Consider the following 27173-nt stretch of genomic DNA (forward strand, 5'->3'; position numbering starts at 1 on the left):
TGGTAGGTTTCAGATAAAGCACCTGTACTAGTTTCTCAGTTTCCTCATGAAATACCTTGGGTTGGTGGTTTAAACCAGGACCTTTTTTGTTTAATGTTTTAAAATTGAAAATAAAGTTATTTTCACACAATATATTCTGATCATAGTTTCCCCTCCCTTATCTCCTCCCAGATCCTCCCCACCTCCTCATCCTTCCAACTCCACACCTTCTTTCTCTTTCTCTTAAGAAAACAAACAGGTGCCGGGCATTGGTGGCATGCACATTTTTAATCCCAGCACTCAGGAGGCAGAGGCAGGCAGATCTCTGAGTTTGAGGCCAGCCTGGTCTACAAGAGCTAGTTCCAGGACAGCCTCCAAAGCCACAGAGAAACCCTGTCTCGAAAAAGAAAAGAAAGAAAAAAGAAAAGATAAATTAAAAAAAGAGAATAAAAAATAAAAATAATAAATAAAAAAGCAAGGATAAAATAAAAAGAAAGAAGAAACTAAGAACAAGCATGAAACACAAACACACACACACAAAACCCATAAAAATTCAACATCAGAACCCATAACATACAAGCTAAAGACCTGTAAGGTTTTTTTTTTTTTTATGCCCAAACAAAGCAATAGGAGACAATTTTTTTTTTTCAAAATTACCTCTGAGTTTGTTTTGTGTTGACCATCTACTGTTGGTCAAGGGATCTGCTCTTTTTAAACTTTTTTTATTTTAATTAGGAAGAAGATTATTTTACATGTCAATCCCAGGTCCCTCTCCCTCCCCTCTTCCCCTGCCCCCCCAACTAACACCCTACCTATTCCATACCCTTTCTGCTCCCCAGGAAGGGTAAGGCCTTCTGTAGGGGGTCTTCAAAGTCTGTCATATCCTTGGGATAGGGCCTAGGTCAACCCCCTTGTGTATAGGCTCAGGGAGTATCCCTCTATGTGGAATGGGCTCCCAAAGTCCATTCCTATGCTAGGGATAATACTGATCCACTACAGGAGGTCCAGTTGATTTCCAAGGTCTCCTCACTAACACCCACGTTCAGGGGGTCTGGATTAATCCCATGCTGGTTTCCCAGCTCTCAGTCTGGGGACCAAGAGCTCTCCCTTGTTCAGGTTAGGATCTGCTCTTAAGTGTGGTTTGTGTACCCAGGGAGACTGCCTTGGAGAAACTAAGTTTTCCTTTTTATGTGATTGTTAATTAGAGATAATTTCTTTAAACCAGGGTTTCTTAAACTGTTTTCACCTACAAAATGTTTATGTGGACTTGGGTATATAGGCACACAATTTAGCCATATGAAGAAAACATTAACCATAAACCCTAAAAAAATCATTTAAAAGCAATTATTTTGAGCTGGGTGTAGTGATACATGCCTATAATCCTGGCATTCACCTCCAAGGTTATCCTCTGACCTCCACACAGCCACTTTAATACCTATGTGCCTACACACACACACACACACACACACACACACACACACACACACACACACACAGATATTTAAAAAAAAGAAAGTGGAATATATGTTATCTTACAAAGCAGATGCTTATATTGTCTTCAGACAAAAGAGGACCACTAGCATTAAAGTTAGTTTTGTTTGCTATTAGTATAGTCACTTTGGCTTTGTTTATAGTTACTGGTTACTGTTGGCATGGGATATATTTTTCCATCCATTTACTTTCAATTTATTTATGTGTCTAGATCTCAAACAAATCTCTTATAGATAGCATATCATTGGATCATGTATTTTATCCATTTTATTAACTTGTCACTTTTAATTAGAGATTTAATCTATTTACATTTAATGTAATTACTAATAGAGGACAACTTTTCCCATTGCATTTTATCCTGGATGGCTTATATTTGTTCCTCAATCTTCATTGTTGTCTTCTTTATATATATATATATATATATATATATCAAATGAATATTTTCTAGAGTATCACTTAAATTTTCTTGACATTTATTTAACTTTATATTTTCCAGTTTGTTTTTTAGTGGTTGCCCTGAGAATTGTATTTAATATCTTACATTTATAACAATTCAGTTCAGTTCAATGATAAGTTAATTTCAATAGTATACAAAAAAAATCCTTCTCCTATATAGTTTAACACATTCCCCCTGCACCCTGCTGTGCTGTTGTTGTCACAAATTAAAACTGTTTTCACAGGCAGGTGTGGCAGTCCATGCCTGTCATCCCTGCATTTGGGGAGGTTGAGTGAAACAGTTGGATCAGTGTCTCCAGGCCATTCTGTTGGAATTAGTTTTCTTTTGTTATTATTATTTTTCCCTTTTGAGACAAGGTCTTGTTATGTAGCCCAGGCGGATCTCAAACTCACTGACTCTCTAGCCTCAGCCTCCCAAGTGTTGGGATTACAGGTATGCAGCACCATGCTGGGCTTGAATTAGTTTATTTACAGATGAATTCCTTTTCCTTCCATTGTAGTAGCTTAGTGGTTGGCTATAGTTTAGTGGTTGGCTAATTGGAGAGGTTTTCTTTCCTTTTTGAGACAGGATCTTACTATGAAGCATGGCCTCACAGAGTTGTGCCTAAAGGCATGTGTCAATATACCTGGCCTGGGAGATTTGCTGACGTTCATAGAATAGAGCATGTTAGGGCTGGGAAGGCAGTCCAGGGACGATGAGAACAGGAGATAGAAACTGATCAGATCAGGCGGAGACTCCAAAGCAGCAGCTGCAAGAATGTCCTTTGGGGAAGCCAGTGACGCCAGAAGATATCCCTGGCTCCTGCATCCTTGTTATCTCTTTCTTATCCCTGTCTGGAAGCTATGAGTGAGGACTTAAGTGAAACTGAGAGGAGACACCTGGACAGCTGGATGGGCCAACTGGACTGACCAGCTCATCTCCCTTCCCAACCCACACCCTAGTTTCTCTACTAAGTCCTTTAAAAAGCACCCAGAATAGCAACCCAATGCCTTCTTTCTTTGTCTTAAGCTCCCCGAAATAAAATACCTCTTTTGAAAGCTCCCCCTGTGCCCCATGGTCCAGGAAGTTCATTCCTCAGATATGCAAGCCAAGAACCCTGATCAGTGGAGGGTTTTTTTTGTTTGTTTGTTTGATTACAAGCATGCAACACCCTGACTCCTGAGTTAAGCTCACCAAAAGCCAAGAAAGGCTCTGTTTGTCTCAAAGATACCCCAAATTTCCCATGTTGACAATAGAGCACTTGCCTAGCATGTGTGAGGCCCAGTACCACAAAACCCAAACCAGAATGTGTTAGTATTTCTAGTTGGTCTTCTGTATTGAACCATTCAGTCACATAAGCTGCTTTAGCCGTCACTTCCTGTTTGTGTAGACAGGGCCTCAAGGTCATCCACATATGAGCACTTAGGGCCTTTAGACTTCTCCTAGGAACGCATGTGGCCTTTTCGATTCCAAGAAACATGGTGAAAAATTTCAAAGCTCTATTCTCTCAATTCTCTTATTTTGCTTTATCACCCAAGGTTTTTGGTTACTCTGATGTTTGCCTATCTATTATCCATTGCTCCAGACAGCAGTGACAAACATAATTGCCTGTAAAAGCTTTCCACAAACTCTCCTCAGGCAGAACATGCAGAAACTAAAAGGTTGATGCCACTTACAATAGCATCGAAATATAGCAAGCAGTGAGCCAGGGATGTAGGCCAGTGGCAGAGCACTTGCCTGACATTTGGGAGGCCCTAGGCTCCATCCACACCCCTGGAAAGAAAAAGTATCAAGTATTCAGGAGGTTCAAAAAAGGGGAGCACAAGCTGTCCTATAGGAAGCTGTTAAACATCACTGATGTGGAGTGATCAGCAACAAATGGGACAGCTGCATCACCGCACCATCCCGGAGGCTCAGGAACCATTTCAGAAAAGGGAGGTGGAAAGATTGAAAGGGCCAGAGGATAGTGGGGACCTTATCAAACCGGTATCCTCTGGACAGGATAGGACCATTGTACTCATGAACCCACAGCAGCTGTGGGTTGCTGAAAAAGACTGAGTCAGTCAACATTCTAACTTGGGGGTGGGGAGAAGCTCACGGGGCCCCACTCCTAACTGAGGAGCTATGGATAGTTGATGTTTTGGGGGTCCAGGGAGTTACTTTTCTTTAAGGGTGTGGCTCCTGGTAGGTAGACCACACTCCAGTGGATGGCTCCATGCCCGGAAGTATATGGACTGCACAAATTAGAGTCAATGGGTTATTCAATTTTAAAAGGAAGACATGAAGTTGGAGAGGGTAGAGAGATGGGGAGGGGGGTGGAGCTGGGAGGAGCTAAGGAGAAGAGTTGGTGGTGAATATGATCAAAATAATTGTATGGAATTCTCAAAGAATTAGTAAAGTATTTTTAAAGCCATTACTGAGAGGGTTGAAAAGAAGCAAGCAATGAGACTGTTGCAGAACTGGAAGCATCAGTACTGTAGAGATGCTCTTTAGAGACTACATATTCATAATCCAAATCTAGAGATGTTTTATTTGTCTGTCTGTGCCTGTGGAACTTCATACATCAATACTTTTTTCTTTGTTTATTTTTTGAGACAGGTTTCTCTGTGTAGCCTTGGCTGTCCTGGAACTCACTCTGTAGACCAGGCTGGCGTTGAACTCACAAAGATCTGCCTGTCTCCCTCCTGAGTGCTGGGATTAAAGGTGTGCAATACTACCTCCCAGCTTCAATACTAAATTTTCACGGAAAGCCAAAATTCAGGAAGAGCTGGGGCATGCTTAAAGAACGGAGTGAGAGGACTTGCTCCTTTGCATACCAAGACTTATCATAAACTGATAGTCTCTGAGACAGTATGAAACAGCATAATAGATGAAAAGATAGAAAATAAGTTACTACAACAGAAGACCCAGAAACAAGTCTTTGACGATATATCCCCTTCATTTATGACAAAGGCGATCTTTCAAGATAGTGGAAAAAAGATGATGGTTACGCTAAATGGGTTGGTGACAAGTAGACACCTGTATTTACAAAAATGAAACTGGATCTCTACCTCACATAATATACAACAATCAACTCCAGGCAAAATAAATACTAGACTGTAGAAGGCTATACAGCAAAACTTTAGATGTGTTAAGACTGTAACGGTAACCTTAGAGGCCACTGAGGCTTTGGATCCTACCTCCTGTTTCCTTGGTAACATTAGAAAGGTAGCCTGCAGCTTTGCCACTCCTTAGGGTTTAAATTACTGAATGAAAAGGTGTAGGGATCTGGGTTTTGTCCAGGCCCGTTTAGAAGAAAGAATAGGTTATAAATTCTACCTGGTCCTGGGTGAAGACCCATTCTAAGCTACCGGAAACATTACATGTGATTGTCTCCTTTTAAGATTTAATCCAGATGGCTGTGTCAATCACCTGGCCAAGAGTCCATTCCCCAGGAAAGCTGGCCCATCTGAAGCCATGTTAAGCAACCAGCCTAGCCTAATTGGCAAGTCTCAGGTGCCATGAGAGACCTTGTCTCAAAAAACAAGATGAGGCTAGCTGGTGGTGACTCACACCTTTAATTTCAGCACTCTGGAGACAGAGGCAGGAGGATCTCCGGGAGTTCAAGGCCAGCTTGGTCTACAGAGCGAGTTCCAGGACAGCTAGAGCTGTTACACAGTGAAACCTTGTCTTAAAAAAACAAAACAAAAAAAAGAGTCCAAAAGAGGGAACCTCAATTTCCCTTCTAACAAGAATGTCTTCACAGGGGCTGGAGAGATGGCTCAGTAGTTAAGAGCACTGGCTGCTCTTGCAGAGGACCCAGGTTTGGTTCCCAGCACCCACATGGTGGCTCAAAATAATCTTTAACTCCATTTCAAGGGGATCTGACATTCTCCCTGGCCTTACTGGGCACCAAACATACACATGGTGTACATACATACATGCAGACAAATACTCATATACATAGAAAAATAAATGTTATTTTAAAAAAGAATGTCTTCATGATTTTGGGGTCAGGGAAGATTGTTTTAAACAGCCTACAGAAAGTCGTCACCATCCATCGAAGGGTTGATTGCATCTGCCACCACTCGGCTCAGCAAAGCATGCCTGCTTTTTTGGGCACTTAGAAAGTAAGTTTTCTTCTTTCTCTTCTTTCTGTCTCTTTTCCTTTCTTTTGGATATGGCCTGAGCCTGGATATGCTTTGCCCAACACCTTGGGCTTTCTTACTCTTCTCCGATCCACCCAGTCAGTCACCCTGGCGCTGCTCGCTCACTCTCTGAGCCTCACTCAAAAGGCATGGCTTTGTCTCCCCTTCAGCCATCTTCCCACTAAGAGCCAGCAGAATTCCCAGTTTGCCTATTCTGTTGTTTTGCTTCTAAACTCAATAAAATTGTCCAGAGCTCCCAAAACATAAAAATAAAGTTTATATCTCCATGATTTGGGGTATAGCAATATTTTTTTAAATTGTAGAAAAAATGTGTATAATATCAAATATGACATTTGAGCTTTTTTTGTGTGCAACTCACGGCATTGGGGATATTCATAGTGTGACATAGCCACTACTTCCACCCATCTGCTTCCAAACATTTTTTCTTTTCTTTCTTTCATTTTTCTTTTCATTTCTTCCTTTTTTGGGGGATAGGGTTTCATGTAGCCCAGGCTAGCCTCAAACACACTATATGGTCAGGACTGACGTTGAACTCTTGATCCTTCTGTCTCCACTTCCTGAATGCAGGGATCATAGGCATGCTCCATTACTCCTGGCTTTCCAAACCCTTTTTTTACCCTCAAAATAAATCCTGTAACTATTAAGCAGTAACTAAGTCCCCATTCTGCCCTTTCCTTAGCACTGGAGATTCTCCAAACTTATTTCTGCCTCTATTAATTTGCCTATTGTAGATGTTCCACATAAACAAAGTCATACAATATTTGCTCTTTTGGCTCTGGCTTCTTTGATGCAGAACGGTTTTATCTATCTGTCTGCTTGCCTGCCTGTCTGTCTGCCATAGCAGTTTTAGGCACAATACTCCAAATCTGGAATATCTCAAATGTCAATCAAGAAAGGAATGGAGGACCAGGTGACTGCTCAGCAGGTGAAGGTGCTTGTTGCCAAGTCTGATGACCTGAGTTCTGTCCCTGGGACCTGCATGGTAGAAGGAGAGAACCAACTTCCCAGAATTCTATGACCAAGTGCATGTCATTGCTCGTGGGCACCACCATCCCCATGAGCACACACGTAGACACAAAACCATAAGTATATGGTAAAAAATGAAATCATTAAAAAAGAGAAAGGCACGGACACTGGTATGGTGCATAAGGTAATCTTACTAATTACCAAAAAGGAATGAATTATTGAAATGTACAACAATGTGAAGTGTACTATAAATGTTGTTGACATGGGGATTTGAACATCCATCTACACTATAGCACATATCAGACTTCATTCTTTTGTGTCACTGAGTAATACTCCACAGTGTGGCTATACCATAGTATACCATATTCTATGTGGAAGGATGTTGGTTGTTTCCACCCTTCTGCTCTTGTGAATAATGTTGCCGTGCAATGATGCCATATTCTTCTTGAATCCAAGCTCTGAATTCCTTTGGACATGTATACAAGTGTAGAGTTTCTGGGCCCTGAGTACATTAATGTTCTCATCTTCCTTCCTTCCTTCCTTCCTTCCTTCCTTCCTTCCTTCCTTCCTTCCTTCCTTTTTTTTTTCCAAGATAGGATTTCTTTGCATAGCTTTGGAGCCTGTCCTGGAACTCCAGGCTGGCCTCTAACTCACAGAGATCCGCCTGCCTCTGCCTCATGAGTGTTGGGATTATAGGCGTCACCACCACTGCCGGGCCTCAACATCCTTTTAAATGCTTTATGTCTCCCGATGAAAAGGAGACAAGGAGCTGGCTGCAGAGGCAGCTCAGTGGGAAAAGTGCTTGATGCAAATATTTATTTGCTTGTTCTACATCTCAGCTCCCTAAACAGTCTCCTGGTCTACACTCTGAGAGGACTGTCTTTGGAGGATCAAAGGCTGTGTTCTGTAGGTGGGCAGTAAGAACTGATCAACTGTCAGCTTTTCTTACCTCCTCCCCTGCTCAGGGGTTAGGTTCCAACTACACTTAGGGTCTCATGTAGCCCAGGCTGGCCTCAGGCTCGCTATGTAGCTTAGGATGACCTTGAACGCCTCATCTTCCTACATCTGCCTCCTAAGAGCTGGCAATTATAGGTGTGCTGCCATGCAGGCTGTGTTTTCTGAGGTGGGAGAAAGGAGAGGTTCATTGGCAAGCAGCGACTACAGCAGCGCGGAGGGAATAATTGGCTTTGCAGGAGAGAGGAAAGCTGTGCATGGATGGATGAGTGGGGATGGTGTTGCTGGACGTGACAGCTCATCCTCCGTGGAAAGTGGGAAGGCAAATTGGTGGGTGTGTGGCGGCAGAGACTGGGGATGGCTTCAGTTTGTTGAATGAGCCAGGAAGTAAGGCCATCATCTGCCAGAGAAGAGAGGGTGGAGGACAAGGAGGTGTCAGAGTGTGGAGGAAGTGGGAAGTTGTCACCTAGGAGACTGTCACCAGGGCAATAACTGGCAAGGTATAGGCTAATGGCTGAGTAGCATTTCGTTCAAATGAAGGCCGTGGCCATTAAGTTAGAGTGGGCCCCAGCAGTGTGTTGGGAGTGAGTGTGGGCTGGAGCAGGTGGCGACCTCTGTGTAACTAGGCTGATGGATTTGCCGGAAGCATACAGAGCAGCCAGAGAGAGCCAAGGAGCTGAAGATGTCTGCCTAGGCATGATAGGAACAATTCATTGTGGCATTTAAGTTGTGGGAGGAGGGGACAGAGGGCATCAAGAGGAGGCACAGTGAGAAGACAGCAGGAGTCCTGACATAGTAGGAAAATTGAAGGAGGGACCCAGGAAAGCCAGTGATGGCAGGAGCTGCCAGGAAAGTGAGTGGAGATACGATCAGGGAGTAAAGGGGGTCAGAAAAGGGGAGGCAGCTCCCCACCCACAGGTAAATCTAGTGCCCTCTTGGCTAAGTTCCTGCCTTACCTCTGTCCCAGATACCAGGACCAGGGATCAAGAGAAAGTCTCATTTCTTTGTCCTTCCCCAGCTGGGGTTAAGAGGAGGCCGCAGGCCATGGACCAAGATAACCACCCACACTCCAAGCCTCCTTTCTACGTGATGCCTCTTTCGTCAGAAATCAAGAGGGGCCATCAAGGGTCAAATATGCCTTGAGCAAGAGCTAGGAGCCAGGGCAGCTGCGACCCTGTTGTTATTGAGATAAGATGGTGCATTCATCCATTTGATAAACAATAATTGCTTGGAGGTTGGAAAGATCTAAAGCCTGCTTTAGCAACTCCAGAATCTAACCCTTCATCCCAATTCCTGCCCTGGACCACATTGCAGAGAAACCAGCCCCATTCCCTGCCCGTAGGCAAGCAATCAGCCGTGGATCTCTGCTTCCTGTGATTATTAGGTTGCCTGGCCTCTCAGGCCTCCTCCAGCTTCTGGACCCTATGGTCCCCTTCCCCCAGAGGGGGTAATTAGAGGCCTGGCTTTGTATGGGACTCATTAATTAATTTCTTGGTAAGGTGACTTACAGAGCTAGACCCAGGAAAGGCCTGGGGTGACAATGGATGAGCTCCTCTCTTCTTCCTCCTCCTCTTCCTCCCCAATCCTTTCTCCTCTCTCTTCTCCCTTTCTTCCTCCTCCCCTTCAGTTTTTTGTTCATTTCATGCACAGTTCTTGTCTCCACCACCTCCAGAGGGCCCGTGAACACTTCTCAGGGGCCTTCTCAGAGGCTGGGGCCATGGCTGGAAGAGACTGCAATATTTTTCTTAAATGGGGCCTAGTAACTTGGCGTTCATAGTTGACTTGAACTATAACCCCAAATACATACATCATTCACATCAGTGGGCTAGAATGTTCCAGGCTCTGCTGACCCCTGGGAAGAAAGAACACTCACAAGAAAGGCAGTCACTCAGTTGGGTGGCCTTCAACCCATGCATTCATTCACTGATTCACCTCCACGCCCTCCTGAATCCTTATCCAGCAGCTACCAGGCTCTAGGTCCTGGTCTAGGCAGAATCTCTGTCATTCTGGGCTTGTGGTCATTGGCTCCCTAGTTCTCTTAGTAAACTATCTTGAGGTAGGTGACCAAGATTTCATTGCATTGGTGCTCCTGGGTTTAGAATGGAGCTACATTCAGATAACTACACCCTAAGCTGAAAACAGGCCTAGTTAAAAGTTCAGTGAAAGCCCTTCACCTGGGCCTAGGGATTATAGCTCAGTTGTTTGGCTAACATGCACAAAGCCCTGAGTTAGCTTGTAATCTCAGCAATTGGGAGGCAGAGGCTGGAGGATCAAGGCCATCCTCAGCTACTGTTTGCTCTAGTTTGCTTTCTGTCGCTGTGACAAACACTATGAGCAAAAATAACTTGTGGGGCAGTGGAGGGGACTGGAGAGATGGTTCAGTGGTTAAGAGCACTGGCTGCTCTTGCAGAGGACCAAGGTTCAATCCCCAGAACTCACATGGTGGCTCACAGCCACATGTAACTCCAGTTCCAGGGCATTTGATGCCCTCTTCTGACCTCCACAAGCACCAGGCACACACGAGGCAAACAGACATGCAGATAAAACATTCATAAACACACAAAATAAATAGAATTTTTTAAAGCAACTTGGCCAGAAAAGGGTTAATTTAATATTACAGTTTACAGTCTAAAATGAAGGGAAGTCAGTGCAGGAACCTGGAGGTAGGAACTGAAGCAGAAACTATGGAGAAACACTACCTACTGGCTTCTTCCCCATGGTTTTCTATAACCCAGCACCACCTGTCCAGGGGTGTGTTGCGGTCTAGGTTCTCCTCATCAAGAAAATAGTTACCAACTAGTGTTAAGGGAGGCTCTTTCTACATGACTCTAGCTTGTGTCTTGTTGACGAAATCTAACTAGTACAGCTACATTGTGAGTTTATGAGTTCAAGGCCATGGTACTGGAGAGATGGCTCAGTGGTTAAGAGCACTGACTGTTCTTCCAGAGGTCCTGAGTTCAATTCCCAGCAACCACATGGTGGCTCACAATCATCTGTATTGAGATCTGGTGCCCTCTTCTGGCCTGCAAGGACACATGCAGACAGAACCCTGTATACATAATAAATAAATAAATAAATAAATAAATAAATAAATAAATAAATCTAAAAAAAAAAAGGGCCTGGTGTTGGTGGTACACACCTTTAATCCCAGCACTCGGGAGGCAGAGGCAGGCGGATCTCTGTGAGTTGAGGACCAGCCTGGTCTACAGAGTGAGTTTCAGGACAGTCAGGACTACACAGAGAAACCCTGTCTTGAAAAACAAAAACAAAACAAAATAACAAACAAACACAAAAAAGTGTTCAAGACCAGTCAGGGATACATGAGATCTTTTCTCATAACAACAACAACAAAGGGCAAATAAAACAAACAAACAAAAAACTGAACCCATCTTGCCTACTGCCCATCCTAGCTCAGCCTCCCTAGTTATAAATGGGCTCAGAACACTTAAATTAGCCTAGAGCTTGTCAAATCCTTGAACATAAAGCCTATTGTATAACAAACCGCCAGGTATTGGTGGCACAAGCCTTTAATCCCAGCACTCGGGAGGCAGAGACAGCCAGATCTGTGAGTTCGAGACCAGCCTGGTCTATAAGAGCTAGTTCCAGGACAGCCTCCAAAGCCACAGAGAAACCCTGTCTTGAAAAACCAAAAAAACCTCAACAAAACAAACAAACAAAAAAAACAAAACCACGGACAAACTCATGGAATTTCTTAAGGCAAAAAATCCAAATTTCAACAACTGAAGCCCAGTGTAGTCATACATGCCTATAATTCTTGTACTAAAGAACCCGAGGCAGGAGGATCATCATGAGTTTGAGGCTAACCTAGGCTACATAATGAGACCGTGTCCCAAAATACCTGCTCCCATTAAACATCTGAAGTACTATTTCTTTCTTTCTTTCTTTTCCTTTTTCTTTTTGGGTTTTTGAATAGGGTTTTTCTGTGTACCTTTGGAGCCTGTCCTGAAACTCACTCTCCTCCTGCCTCTCTGTCTCCCAAGTGCTGGGATTAAAGGCATGCGTCACCACTGCCTAGGCAGAAGTACTATTTCTGTAGAGTACATATAATTTGTATATCTTTTTAAAAAATCATACACAAAGACTACTTGCAGTTCAATTCCCAAAAGCATGAATGGGATGGGAAACATCACATCAATGTTTGATAAATATTAGCAAAATGGCTGTATGAGTGAAAGAATGAATTATTGAGGCTCTGCCATTACTACCTTAAGCACCACCTGAGAGGTCTCCCTCACTTTGTTAAAACCCAGTATTGAAGGCTGGTAGTCCCCGGAAGGACAGGCCTCAACCATGTGCAGTGAGGTATGGACAGAGCCCCTCTTTGAGGGCCTGGGAAGGAATGACAACACGTGAGAGGAGGCAGGTTTGAAGGTGGCTCTTCAGGGGGAAGCAGAAGGCCCTGAGCAGCTGGGAGACATGCCCTAGAGGAAAAGCAGCAAAATTGGAAGGCCTGGCGCCCTCCTCTGCATGGTTTTGCTGATCCTGAGGACACTGATAGGAGGGGGCCACAGGCAGGGGCAAGAGCCCAGGGCCGTTTTCCCCGAACAAACTCTCATTCCTTAACTGAACAAAGTGCACCTGGCAGGGGATAGCGGCCCTGGAGCTATCACCACAGTTACCATTCATTATGAGCTATGTTACCTCAGGCAAACCACTTAACTGCCCTGTGCCTCACTTTCTGCATTTCTTAACCCAGGTCATGATGCTGACCTCAGAAGGCTGCCACAGGATGATCTAGGCTAGGTGATAAGGGGAAGAAATAAAAAAAGGTGATCAGTATTAAAGTTCGCTAGGCCAAGCTGTGTTTAGAACCATTACTGTAGATTCAGACACTATGGCAATGGGGGACACAATGTAAGCAGTGGGGGACACAAGTTGGGCTCAAGTCTGACCGAAGCACAGGTGAGTGGGATTTACAGTCAAGAAGCAAGGATGGAAAATGACAGAGCATCAGGCATAAGAGGGCATCTGGCCAATCTGGCCACACTAAGTTCACAGGATCCTTGCTGAAGATGGGCCAGAGTGATGATTGAAGCAGTGGTGGAAAAGTGAAGTACCTTCAGATATTGCTGGGTATAAGGTACCAAGGGTGGAAGTTCATTTTTACAGTGTTAGGGATAAATCCCAGGAACCCATGTGTGCTAGGCAGTGCTCCATGGCTGTCACACCTCCAGACCAAAGGGTAGGGTTTTTCTCCTACCATTCTATAGACAAGTGCTCATACAGATGGGGCTTAGAAGGTTCAAGGGCCTGACTCCTGTTTGGCAAATACGAGAATCCTCTCTAGTGTTCCTCTTTGAGGTCTCCAGACCATCTGGATCACCAATGAATTTATTAGACATACACATTTTCAGGACTGGGGGGTGAAGCTCAGAGGTAGAGCATCTGCCTAGCATGAGGTACAAGACCCTGGGATCCAGCCATAGCCCTGAGAAAAATCCCTAGTGCGGAGAAAACTAACAAACTGCAGGTAAAAAAGGCAAACTCTCAGGTCTGCTGATCGCAAAGGCCAGCTCTGTGACAAGCCTTCAGGGGGATTCTGATGCCAGCTCATGTGTGAGAAATGCTATTGCCATCTCCACTCCAGGACACAAATCCTTCAGAAATACATTTCTATCCCCTGGCCCTGGCCCACTGAAGGGTCTCAGGACTGTTGGATGCAGAATACGCCCCCCCCAACTTTAAATTCTCCTGAAGCACCTCCCCTTGCCCACACCACTGACTCAAAAATCTCTGGAGGTGGTATGCAGTCACCCATAGGTTTCCCAGCTGGCAAAACAGCATCCTCCATAGCCAGCAACAGGCACCCACATCAGCAGTCCCTGGAGGACTGTGACAGCCCAGATAGTAGTAAGTCTGGGCGCCTGAGAATGTTCGTTTGTAGCTAGCTCCCAGGTGATGCGGATGTGGTGGGTCTGTGGCACACACTGTGTCATCAGTGGCGGGGTGGGGGGTACCACTAGAGAAGGAACCGTGGGAGGCGAGGGCGCTGAGGGAGAAAGCACTACTTCCTCTCTCCACATCCAATTAAGCGCTGGATGGCTGGGTATGAACTTTGCGTGTGCATCCATTGTTTTTATTACACTCCAACTGCCCAGGAGGCGTAGAGATGAGGTCATTTGACATTTGTGGGGAAGCTAAGCTGTGGCACAGACCTCCCTCAGAGAGAGGGCAAGGATTATCTCCTTTCAGGAAAATGAATCAGTAGGCGCTGTGTGGACTAAGGTCCCCTGGGTGGCCCATGGAACTGCCTCACAGATCCCTTTTTCCTTCTGATTCTGGCCAGGAGAAAAATGCTTGCCTAAAGGATTTTTATCCCTTGTTCTCTGGCTTCCAAGCTACCCTAGCGTGGAGGTGGAAAGGGAACCAAGAGCCAGTGTTTTCTGTGGGGATTTTAGCTGCTTTAAATTCATTTGTTCATCTAAGACTGACTTCTTGCAACAAATATGCATGCCAGCTCTCAGGGTTTTGTCTGTCTTGCCTAGTGTTGCTGTTGAATAAGTGTTTGTTCAGTCACAGGCCAACTTTAGGCTAGGTTTTCTATTGGTTAAGGAAGATACAGCCTGTGTTAATCAGCTATAGGTTACTATAAGAAAACACTTGGGGCCGGGTGATGGTGGCACATGCCTTTAATCCCAGCACTCGGGAGGCAGAGGCGGGTGGATCTCTGTGAGATCGAGGCTGTCCTGGTTTACAGAGTGAGTTCCAAAGCTATATAGAGAAACCCTGTCCCCTGTCTCGAAAAAGCAAAAAGCAAAAAGCAAAAAAAAAAAAAAAAAAAAAAAAAGGAAAAAATATAAGAAAGGAAACATACAAAGGAAAGGTTTGTTTTGGTTCATGGTTCTGGAAGTTTCATTCGGAGATTGGGTGGGCCAATTTGAGGCAGTCTATCACAGTGTGAGTCCATGGCAGAGCAGGCAATTTCTTCTACGAACCAGGATCCAAGTCAAGGGCACACCCCTGGTGACTAAGGACCTTACACTAGGCTCCGCCTATCTAAGACTCCATCGTCTTCCAATAGCGCCACCCTGTGGACAAAGCCTTTAATACAGACTTTGGGAGATGCTCATCCAAGTCACTGCATAGTCATTGCATAGTCATCAAGAGCTCTAGTGGTACAAACAAGGAAGAAAGATGAGAAGTTGGCAATTACAGCTCAGGTATCAGGCATGGATGGGAACCTTTCCCAGAGCCCCATCCTGTCTTCTTGCTTTCTTGCTATGCTTCCTCTGCTGCTTTGCAGTATCCGTCTAGGAGACTCTGTCCTGTGGACTTGTCGATCCTCACCTCCTGTATTTTCCCTGCTGGTCAAATTGCCCCATACCACAATGAATTGATCTGTTCCCTGCCTGAGTTCTTCCATGCTCCTCTCATTGGTAAACACAGTCATCCTCCCATTTCCATTGGGGGGACTGTTAGCGGGATACTTTCTGTCACCCCACAGAACTCCCAAGTTCCAGATGCTCAAGTCTCTTATATGCAACACAGTATTTGCATAGAACCTCCATGCATGCTTTCTCGACTTTAAATTACCATACCTCATACATGGAGATACTATGCAAATAGTTCGTGGGTCATATTGTTTGAGGAACAATGACAAGAAAAAAATCTCTGTGTTCAGTCCATTCATAATTTCTGTTCCTGACTAGTTTTGAATGGCAGTTGGTTAAGTCTGCCAAAGCAGATGGCATGGAGGGCTATTTATTCTTAAGCCTGCTTCACAGGCGAGAAATTTGACGTGTGGCCCAAGCAAAGCTGGTAACCAGCGGGGGCCTCATTCCCCATGTGGGTTGGAACTTCCCCTTCTCCAGCCCATGGTACCTTGATTTTCAGAGTTGGGGTGCTTTTGTCACACCTCTACCCATCGTCTTCCATAGCTATGGGTCCACTGCCCCTCGTCACAGTGCTGAAGGGGTGAGACTGAGGCATTTTCCTGGGCAGTGCCATTTCAGGATTGGGTGGGCTGCCTGTAACTGCAGGCCCAGTTAGAGATCTGGAGCTAGGGCAGCTCTGGATCTGGGTGGGAAAGACTTCTGTGCTGCTGCTGTTAGCTGGATGGCTTAGTCAGTGTTCTATTGCTGTGAAGAGACACCATGGCCACAGCAACTCTTTTGTTTGTTTGTTTGTTTGTTTTTACTGTAAACACTTGTTTAATCACTATACCAGGACTTTTACATGAGATTTTGCCTCTGCAATTCTTTAAAATGTTTCTTCTCTTAAGATAAAGTAGTGTAGAAATCCACAGTGGTTCTACCTAGACACTAGAAGTTAAAAAAAAAAAAAGGAGCAGAATTCAGGGAGGAGAGGGGAGATGGCTCACTGATTAGAGCACTGACTGCTCTTACAGGGGATCCAATGGCTCCCAGCACCCACATGGTGGCTTACAATCACACTTAGTATCATTCCAGGGGACCCAACTCCCTCTTCTGGTCTTTGTAGGTACCAAGCAGGCATATGGTGCAAACATGCAGGCAAAATACATAGGATCAAACTTTAAAAACCTTAAAAAATCAAAACTAACAACAACAAAATAACACACGCAGGGAAAGAAAATGGATCTTGTAAAGAGATGTTCTTCTAAAATCCATAACTACACAGTAGCTTTGGAGAATGTACAGAATACTCTGGTCATCTACCACAGCAACTCTTATAAAGGAAAACCTTTAATTGGTGTGACTTACAGTTAGAGGTTCAGTCCATTATCATCATGGTGGGAAGCATGGCAGACATGGTGCTGGAGAAGGAACTGAGATTTCTATAGGATCTGCAGGCAACAGGAAGAGAGAGAGACATTGTGAGAGAGACACTTTTAAAACCTCAAAACCCACTGCCCCAGTGACACACTTCCTCCAACAGGGCTACATCTCTTAATTCCTCTCACTGGTGACTAAGCATTCAAATCTATGAGCCTATGGGGGCCATTCTTATTCAAGGCACCACACTGGGTAATTCAAGGTCCCTGTACCCACAGGAGAGGAGACCCCTAGTTGGCAGGAGCAGTAGGAAGCAAGGAAGACAGGCCTGGAAAGAGAATTGCCTCTGCCTTCAGTTGGATGATCCTGGGAAGTTCACTCCCAATCTGGTCTCAGCCTTCTCATCTGAAAAGTGGGACTTTATTTTCACATCTGAAGTTTATGTCTAAAGCCTCTTCCAGCTTTAAATGTCTCCCTTGCATGCTTGACTGCAATGGAGATAGGAGGGGTTTGGACAGGAGGTACTCCTATTTCAGAGTTGGCCTCCCTCTAGCTAAAGAAACCTATGGGTCTCCTTAAAAGGAAGATAATTTAATGTCTTTTTTGGATCATTGTCTGCTGGAGCAAGCCCAGGGCAGGCAATCCATGAACCAGGACTGCTTGTGTGCTATAGGCCTTAGAATAGCTTGGGCCCAGGACTTGACCAATCAGTGGGACTCAGCACTTTAATAATTACAAGAGAGGAGACAGATTGTGTAAACAAGGACAACCAGGGGGACTGATGGGCCAACAGCCAAGGAGGACAAGGTCCAGGCCTGCCCTGGCTACTATACCTCAGGGAATCCTGAGGGTGGTGATGGGAGTCAGCTTCCATAACCATGCTAAAGGAATCCCTTATTGTAAATAGTGTTCTCTCTAGAGGCAAACTTTACCAATGTCTCTTGAGAGCTCCTACTGATCTGCTCACTTCCTGCTAGAGCTGAGGTTTGATCCAGAAGGACCTCATCCCATTAAAGCCTCACTTCAAGTCACTGTTGAGGTCTGAATCTTCACCACACAAAAACTTCCCATCTTCTTTGAACCCTTCTGGATTTGTTACTTGCCATCCTGGTACTTCCATTCCACTGCCTGAATCCTGCCCAACCTGCTGTGCTCAAGCTCCCAGGGGGCCGGAGGTAAAAAGTACCATGTAGCTGGTTCTGGCAGGGGCCCTCATTCTGTCTTATAGATATCTTACCTACTGTGTGCCTTCACACAGTGAGGAGAAAGACAGAAAGATCTTCTTTGTGTTCTCTCTTTCTCTCTCTCTCTCTCTCTCTCTCTCTCTCTCTCTCTCTCTCACACACACACACACACACACAGAGGCCAGAGAGGACATCCTGTGTCCGGTTCCATCATTCTCTACCTTATTCCTTTGAGATAGGGTCTCTTACTGAACTAGGAGCTGTGCTGGCAACCAGCAAGCCCCAGTGATCCTCCTACCTCTAAACCCCACACCATAGCATTAGGCTTATAGGAGCATGGTCAGGCTACAAGGGAGACATTTAGATCTGGATGAGGCTTTAGACATGAACTTTGGGTATGGAAAAAAAAGTCCTATTTTTCAGATGAGAAGGCTGAGGTCCAGGTTGGGAGTGATCTGTCCAAGGTCATCCAGCTGGAGCCAGAGGCAGGTAGGTCTCTTCCCAAGTCTGCCTCCTACTGTTCCTGGCAACTGGAATTAAAAAAAACAAAAAACAAAAACAAAAAACAAGTTAGTATGTTTATGTGTATGGGTGTTTGGCCTACATGTATGTCTATGCACCATTCACATGCCTGGTGCCTGTGGAGGCCAGAAGAAGGCATTGGATCTCCCAGGACTGGAGTTAGAGACAGTTGTGAGCTGCCATGAGGTACTGCAACTCAGTAAGCAGTCTCACCCAGTGAGCTGACTTTCCCTTCTAAGGACATTGGTAATCCCTTTGAATCAAGGTAGGCCCTGACCTTATTCAACCTTGATGACCTCCTAATAGGGTCTGTCACCAAATAGAGTGGCACTGGGAATTAGGGTTACAACATAAGGCTTTTGTTGGGGGCATCAGGGAGTGGGGTAACAATTCATTACATAAAACCCTTGCAATGAGTTCTACCTCTCAAACTACTAGCTGCTAATGGACAATGTTGGGCTTTTAGGGCCTTCACTCACCTGCAGGAAGGGGAACGTGGAGCAGTGACCTAGGTACTTTAATGTCATTTGTCAATCCCCCGAAAATTTGCCCTGTTACACATCCTCCTAGGGTTTTGGGTCTACCAATCACATTCCCAGGACCCACCCTCAAGGCAAGTGCATCAACAGGGGCTTGGTGGTAGTAAGGCAATGAGGGCTGAGTTGAGATCCCACCTAGGACAGGGCTGGTGAGAGAGAGAGAGAGAGAGAGAGAGAGAGAAACACCCTGCACCAACTCACCCCATTCTCTCACTTTGCAGACAAAGAAATCCAGGGCCCTGCAGAAGGGCCATCCTGCTGTGATGCAGGAACCACATACCAAGCACACTAAGCAGCAATGATAGCCCAAACTTTTTTTTTAAATAAAGACTTGCTTCTATGTCTCTCTGTGCATGTGTTCCTCTATGCACGTGTGAGTACAGTACCCATGAGGCCAGAAGAGGGTGTCCAATTCCATAGAGCTAGAATTAAAGATAGCTGTGAGCCCCTTGATGTGGATGCTGGGAGCTGTGCTCAGGTCCTCTGCAAGAGCAGAATATGCTCTTAATCACTAAGGCATCTCTGCAGGCCTGTAGGCCCCATTTGCAAACACTTTTACAGATGGAGTTTTGGCCCAAGAAATTTTTGGTTTTTTGAGACAGGGTTTCTCTGTGTAGCTCTGGCTATTCTGTAGACCAGGCTGACCTTGAACTCTTAGCAACCCACCTGCTTCTGCCTCCTGAGTGCTGAGATTAAATGCAGGTGACACCACTGCCCAGCTCTAATAAACATTTTTTAAACTGTTTGTTTGCTTTTGAGATAAGGTCTCACGTAGCCCAGGCTGGCCCTAAGTTCCTGGTTCTCCCGAGCCTCCACTTCTTGAGTGCTAGTGTTGGGACTAGAGGCTATGCCACCATGCTCAGGTTATCCTGCACAGAGGATGATGGAACCCATGGCTTCGTGCATGCCAGGCAAGCGCTCTAACAGAGCCATATCCCCAGCCCTCAAGGAACATTGGATCCTGCAGCTTTTCTGCTGGCGAAGAATTCTGGATACTGTTGCCAACTAAAATACAGGATGCCTAGTTCAACTGAATTTTAGAGAAAGAAATACTTTCAGTAGAAGAATGTTCTCCATGGTAGGTTGGGGAATATGTATACTTAAAAAAATTAGCCACCGTTTTACCTGAAATTCATATTTAACTGGCACCCCACCCCGAGTTTTTATTTCCTAAGTCTGATGGACATTTTTCTTTTCTTTTTTCTTTTTTTTTTTAGACAGGGTTTCTCTGTGTAGCTTTGGAGCCTATCCTAGAACTTGCTCTGTAGACCAGACTGGCCTCGAACTCACAGAGATCCGCCTGCCTCTGCCTCCTGAGTGCTGAGATTAAAGGCATGAGCCACCATTGCCCAGACTAATGGCCATTTCTGAAGATGACACACAGGATTCGAGGCAGGGAGTACTAACAGGTTATCCACAGTCATGGATTGGGCAAGCAGGCAAGCAAGCTGTGGGTAGCTGGAGGGACAGGCTTCCCGGGGGGGGGGCATTACCCAGCCCACACCTGCTGTCATTCACCGTACTTACCTCAGGAGTCTCAGTGCTCTGGTCATTTCCCCACCTGGTCTTTTAGAAAGCCTTAACTCTGTTGACAGGAGGACTCAAGCAGGCCACTCTGTCGTTTAGACACAGGGCTGTGTAGACACCCGCAGGGAGGTAGTTTGGGGAAGAGGTAAGAAAGTGTCAGATCTGGGGGCTTTGATGATTTCAGCTGGTGCTCTCTTCCAAATACACCTAAAGCGAGGGTAAGTGCAAGAGGGAGGCTGCCTTGGACTGAAGGTGTGTGTGTGTGTGTGTATGTGTGTGTGCGCGCTGGGGATAGAACTCAGGGTCTTGTTAGTGCCCTACCACTGAGTTACACTCCTAACTCTCCTCTCTTCTTGAGTGCAAGTAAAATTTGGTAGCACAATGAGCTGCCGCTCTCTCAATTCTGCTATGTAACAGGAGAGAATTTGCAAAGGTGGCTAAGGTCCCTAATCAGATGACTTTGACAGAACCAAAAGGGTGATCATTCAGGTGGGCCTGACATCCGAAGACTCTCCATGACGTCTAGGAGGATAAAACTAGCAGTGAAAATCCCCAGCTGATGTCAGGGAAGAAAGCAAATAGCATATAATGAGATGACCACAGAGGGGGCTATAAGGCAAGGAGGAGCTGAAACAGCTCCCTGGCTGACAGCTCACAAAATAGAAGGGGACTTCAGACCTACTGCCAGAAACTGAGTGCCAGTGGCAACCACTGAGACTGGGGAGCCTCCGAATTCCAGAAAGGCAGTCAGTGGGCAGACACTGTATTACTCAGGAGAATTCGAGCAGAAAACCCAGTCCTGCTGGATCCAGACTCAGACCTATGGAAATGGAGGCGGACACAGGTTGCTTGAAGCCACTTGACTGTGGTAACATGGTACACAGCAGTGGAGCGGGATGACAACTGGGAACAGTGTGACAAGCTTCTGCTATCTCTGCATGCTACCTCCCAGGGTTCTCCTGCCAGCATCTCCAATGGGGTTTGTCTGCATCATTTCCTCTCTTCGAATTCCTCGAAAAACCCCGCCCCCATGAATCCTCACCACTCCCCTCTTCTCATTTTTTATTTTTTGTCTTAGCAGCTCCTTCCTTCCACCCTAGAATTCTATACAATCACACACCGCATCACAGCACCTGATGTCTGCATAGACAGCAGTGATCCCACAAGGTTATAAAGGAGCTGCAAGATTCCTGTTGCCTAGTGACGTGGTCGGCTTAGTTTGTGTATGTACACGGGGATGTTTTGCACAGCAACAGCTCACCTGACAACACATTGATCAGAATGTGTCCTCATCATTAAGAGTAGCATGACTGTGTGACCTTCCTGTAACCCTGCCTCCTCACACCAGATAGTGTGTCATATTTCTTTCCTTCACAGCATCAAATTTCTTGAAAGTGTGATCCCCACCTCCCTGGCCCATTGACTGTGCTGCCAATGACCTTTGGATGCACACGTGCGTTCGGATTTCTTACCTTCATCCTTCTGCAGTGCATTGCCATCACTCATAGCTCACCTGAGCCGATTCTGTGCAGTGATTTGGGAGGTACCGACCTCCTCACGGTGGGGCTGCCTGGTTTATGATTGGTTCAAGATGAATGGCCAAAAGAAACCAGATGCTGGTGATAATATGAATATTCTAGATACCCACCCCCAAGCCTATTTGTTCTGCTCAGGCACTTTACTGTTCTGTGAGACAGTGGAGGCTTCAAGGCATATCAACTGTCTCCATTGCTTCCCATTTCTAGAGTGCTTAGTACCATCCATCCCTTCTATGGAAAACTCAAAGCATGGTGGCTTTAACACGTCCAAAATGTTCTCTCTCTACAGTGAGTCATCTGGGGAGGACTAGGGCTCTTTGTGCTCCTCTCTGGAGTTTCTTCTCACTTTCCCCCTCAGAGTCCCAAGATGGCTTTTGCAGGTATATCCAGTACATCTGTAGCTAAGACAGGGAGCAGGAGGGCAGGGTTAAAGAGGCACCATTACCATCTGCCTTCTGCTAATGTCACCACTGTGTCACATGCTATCCCTGGCTACAAGGGAGTCCAAGGGCAAGATTTTATCTTTTCAGACCCTGTAGCAGTGGCCCGCTGGCTAGACGGGCAGGGTGAACTGACATGGCCAAGTTCATGTTCCCCCAGGCTCCTTCACTGAGCTCCCATTTTCCCTCCTCACCCCACAGCTTGTCTGCCAGATGCCTTCTCCAAACCTTTGAGTTCTTGGGCAAGCTCCTTTGGCTGTTGAAAGATTCCAGATATGTATCCCCAGGCCCACCTGCCCCCTATGCTTGCCACCTGGGCCTGCTGTCTGTCTGGTGATAGCCAGGTACCCGGCACACCTAACACTACCCTCACGACTGCTGCCAGACTAAGGTCAATATAGCCTCTCAGAGTCTCCACTATTCACAAAAGCTACAGTGCCAGGGGCCTGCAATGAGGAAATAGAGGAGCAGCTTTCTCCATCCTCCAGGGATACGGAAGCCTGGAAGGAGGGAGGCAGCTAGCAGAGAAAGATGGGCTGTGGCTCTGGACTCCATTCTGATTGTCACTGTAATTGCCATGAGATACCAGGATGGTTTTGTTATTCTCCCACCTTCTAGACTCAGGCCTCTGATTTCTCAAGGACAAATCAGACTCTGCAAGGGTGAGACAGGAGGCGGGTGACGGCAGATTCTAACACTGAGTGGACAGAAAGGGACAAGGGGCTCCTATGGTGGCATGGCACCACACAGTCCAGCAGGATTGCGTCAGTGGAGACCCTGCCAAGTGGTCCACTTTCCTATACCTGCTTCCTTACTCTGAATGTCCCCATCCTCTGCAGAGTAGATAGTACAGACCTTCATTTTTAAATAGCCACAGGGATGGTGGTTGGATTCTGTTCGTGTATGGCGGCCTCTTTGTTTTACCTCATTAACATATACAATAGGGTCCTCTCCACCCCAAAACTTATCCCACATCTAGAAACCCATTCAGGGCCCCTCCCTACCCACTGAGGGCTTCTTTCCCCCATCTTTCACGTTGTGAACTCCTAGCTGCTTTACCCACCCCTTTGATCCTTATGCTTCATTCCTTGGAGTCTGGAGACAAGAGCCTGGAGAAAAGAGAAGTGTAACAGCTTCAGATGGGTCCCCACCTCCAGAGGCCATGGGCGGGGGGCTCAGCAATAGGTTGCTGGCTCAGAAAGGAGTTGAGGAAGGCAAGAAGCGAGAGGGGAAGGAGGAAGGGAGAGAGGAGGAGGAAGGAAAGAAGGGAGAGAGAAAAAGAAGGGAGAGAAGGAAGGAAAGGAAGGGAGGGAGGAAGGTAGGGAAGGTGGATGAAGGGAGGGAGAGAGGAAGGAAGAAACGATGAATGAAGCCTAAAGCTGGTGACTGTGAGACCCTCCCCCTCCAAGGCCTAACGTGGCTCTTTGTCTGTGGGCAGCCTCAGGTTGCCTTCCTCTGTGGGTCTCAATTTCCTCCTGGCAAAAAGAAGGCCTGGATTAGATCACTCCCCAGGCCTCTTACAGCACTGGCATTCTGTGATTTTCTCATTTCCTTCAGACTCCGGGGGCCTGCAGACCCCATGCTAATGGCTATGAATAAAACATGGGCATCTGAAAGCTCTCAATATTGCAGGTATTTGCTTGGGTTTCTTCTCTACTAACTGCACAGTAAGCAGCGTCCAGCTGTGGCCCAGCAGCCTCCTGCTTGGATTGTTCCCCTGTGACCATGGCCGATGCCCTGAGGAAGCCTGTGGGGAGGCCCAGCCTAGGGGCCACTGCTGAGTCTCGCCCCCCTTGGATCCTTCCTGAATTCTGGCTTCAAAAGGGCACTTTGTTCTTAGGCCCTAACCCTAAATCTTGCCAGCTTGACTTCACAAGGTTGCTCCAGACCCTGGTTCTCACTGCCACGGGAACATTTCCTTCAGCTGTGCGCCTGGGTACCTTCACAGGCTACACATCTGTCTGATCCAAACTGGGAGGCCACTTGTCCTCCATTGCCCACCCTGGGTGGGGTGGGGTGGGGCTTCAGGCAATCTTATACCTGTCCTGCAGGGCCTGCAGCTGTAAGCTATATGCCTTCAATGGGTCATTTCCTTTATTTTAATTTGATTAGGTCTAACTAATGTAGCATGTGCTAGCCTGAAACTCAGAGATCCACCTGCTTCTGCCTCTGCCTCTGCCTCTGCCTCCTGAGTGTTGGGATTAAAGGTTGTGCTACCACTCCTGACTCTTAAGTTTTGTTTTTAAAGGTGAATATGTGTGTGTTGTTATTTTGTTTAAGTTTAAAAATATAAAAGGCGCAAGATGAGACATGAGAATTAGAGATACATTAACCATAGAGTTTATTCCAGGTGGGGGAGGGGGAGAGCGAGAGTGGGAGAGATGAGAGTGAGAGAGAGGAGACAGAGTGTAAGAGAGAGACAAGGAAGGTAAGAGACAAAGCGTGAGTGGGCGGGGGTCTGTCTTTTAAAGGGGTCCTTTGCATGTGCATATAGACTAGTTCTCATGGAACCCCGGGCTGACCAGAATACTGCCCAAGTGCATTCAGCCAGGTAACCAGGGCAGGCCAGCAGCATAATGCCTGAACCTTCAGTCTCCCTCCCTCCCTCCCCCTCCTCTCTCTCTCTCTCTCTCTCTCTCTCTCTCTCTCTCTCTCTCTGTGTGTGTGTGTGTGTGTGTGTGTGTGTGCATGGATGCCTGTGGAAGCCAGAAAGGGCATTGGATTCCCTAGATGTTGCAGGAGTTTCTTGTCCCACCAGGTCCCATAGCCTCTTCAGCCCCAAATAAACACACAGAGACTTATATTGTTTATAAAACTGTTGGTCAATTGCTAGGGCTTCTTATTGGCTATCTCTATCTTAATTATTAACCCATTTCTACTAATCTATTTATTTCTACATGGCCTTATCTTACCAGAGAACACCTGGTGCATCCTATCCTCCTGGTCTCTACATGGCGTTTCTTGGAGGTTTCTCTCTGCCTACCTTTCCCAGAATTCTCCCCGTCTCCTAGTCATGCCTATCTTCCTGCCTCTATTGGCCAAACTGTTTTACTCATTAAGAAGAAAAACATACATACAGAAGGACATCTCCCATCACCTAGAGGTAGAGTTACAAGTGTTTGTGAGCCCCCCAATATGGGTGCTATGATCTGAACCTGTTCCTCATGATGGAGCAGCAAGTGCTCTTAATTGCTGAGCTATCCTCCACTACCCCATGTTTGTTTGTCTTTAGACAGGGTGTCATGTAATCCCAGACTAGCCCAAACTCTCTAAGTAACCCGGTTGCCAAAGATGACCATGTACTTCTGGTCCTCCTGGCTCCACTTCCCCAGTGCTGGGATTACTGGTGTGCACCATTATGCCTGGCCGCTGCAGTTATGAGGGTTAAACCTAGGGCTTCATGGATGCTAAGCAAGAATTCTACCAATAGCCCCAAGATTGAAAAAACAACTTCCATTGTCACTGTTGTTTCTTTTACAAAATTATTTTCAGGGAAGTATTCTGTTCCCTGAAATACTTCACATAAAGCAGAGTTCTTATGTATTTCGTTTGTCATCCTAGGTTTCTTCTGTTCCTCCTATCTTGCAGTAGTGTGGTATTTGTTATAGTCAATGAGCCAGCATCGGTATATTATAATCTCTGAAGCACACAGTTGACCTTTGGCTATAATTAATTAATTAATTAAATTTTGAGACAGGGTCTCATCATGTAGCTTTGGTGATCCTGGAATTCACTATGTACACCACGTTGGCCTTGGACTTACAGAGATTCCCCCTGACTCTGCCTCCAGAGTGGGATTAAAGGCATGCGGCACCACACCTGGATACGGCCCTGTTTTCCACTTTCTGTGGTGCTGCCGCATACATTTCAGGGTAGTTTCATTGCCCTATGACCCCAGGGTTCCATTCATCTAGTCATCCCTCCCACCCTTTGACCTGACAGTCCTCATGTGCACTGTCTTTGTAGAGTTGCACTTCTTATAATTTTCTATGGTGGGGACCACACGGATCAGCTTTTTCATACTCCTGCCCTTGGCAGTCTGTATTTAAGTTTCCTCCCAGTCTCTTAGTAACTTGATACTTCATTTCTTTTTCCTGCATAGTAACAGTCTACTGGACCACACAGAAGACCTAATTTCTGATTGGTTAACGGATTCAAAAGACGTAAAATCCTGTCTGTGTTTGTCTGCTTTTGTCTCTATGGCAAAAATCAACTTCTCGGAGGATTTGGCCTTGGCTTACAGTTCCAGAGACCTCTGTCTATGGCTGGCTCCATTGCTTTAAGGCATGAGGTGAAGTAGAAACTTCATGGCAGGAGGGTGTGGTGAATGACCGCTGCTGTATGTCTCATGGCAGTCAGAAACACAGAAAAATCTGGAGGAGAGATGTACCCTTTAATGACAAGCCCCCAGGATCCAGTTCCAACTCTCAGCCCCTACAGGCTATGAACTCATCTGTGGACCAGCTCACTGTTGAAGTAAGATCCCAATAACACTATCATTGGGGTCTAAGCCTCTGACATGTGTGCCCCTGGGACAGTTTTATTTCCAAATCGTATCGGTGTTAGATGAACAAACTGTACCCCAAACACAAAACCTATAAGAAACCTGGATGCCACGGAGCTAGGGAGACCGCTCAACCAGAAAAGTGCTTGCCACCCAGGGCATGAATTCAGTCCCAGCATCTGGGGGTGGCAGCAACACCTGTAGTCCCAGTGCTGGAGAGGCAGAGATGGG

This window comes from Cricetulus griseus, chromosome X, assembly GCF_003668045.3.
Source record: "Cricetulus griseus strain 17A/GY chromosome X, alternate assembly CriGri-PICRH-1.0, whole genome shotgun sequence".
Lineage (NCBI taxonomy): Eukaryota > Metazoa > Chordata > Mammalia > Rodentia > Cricetidae > Cricetulus > Cricetulus griseus.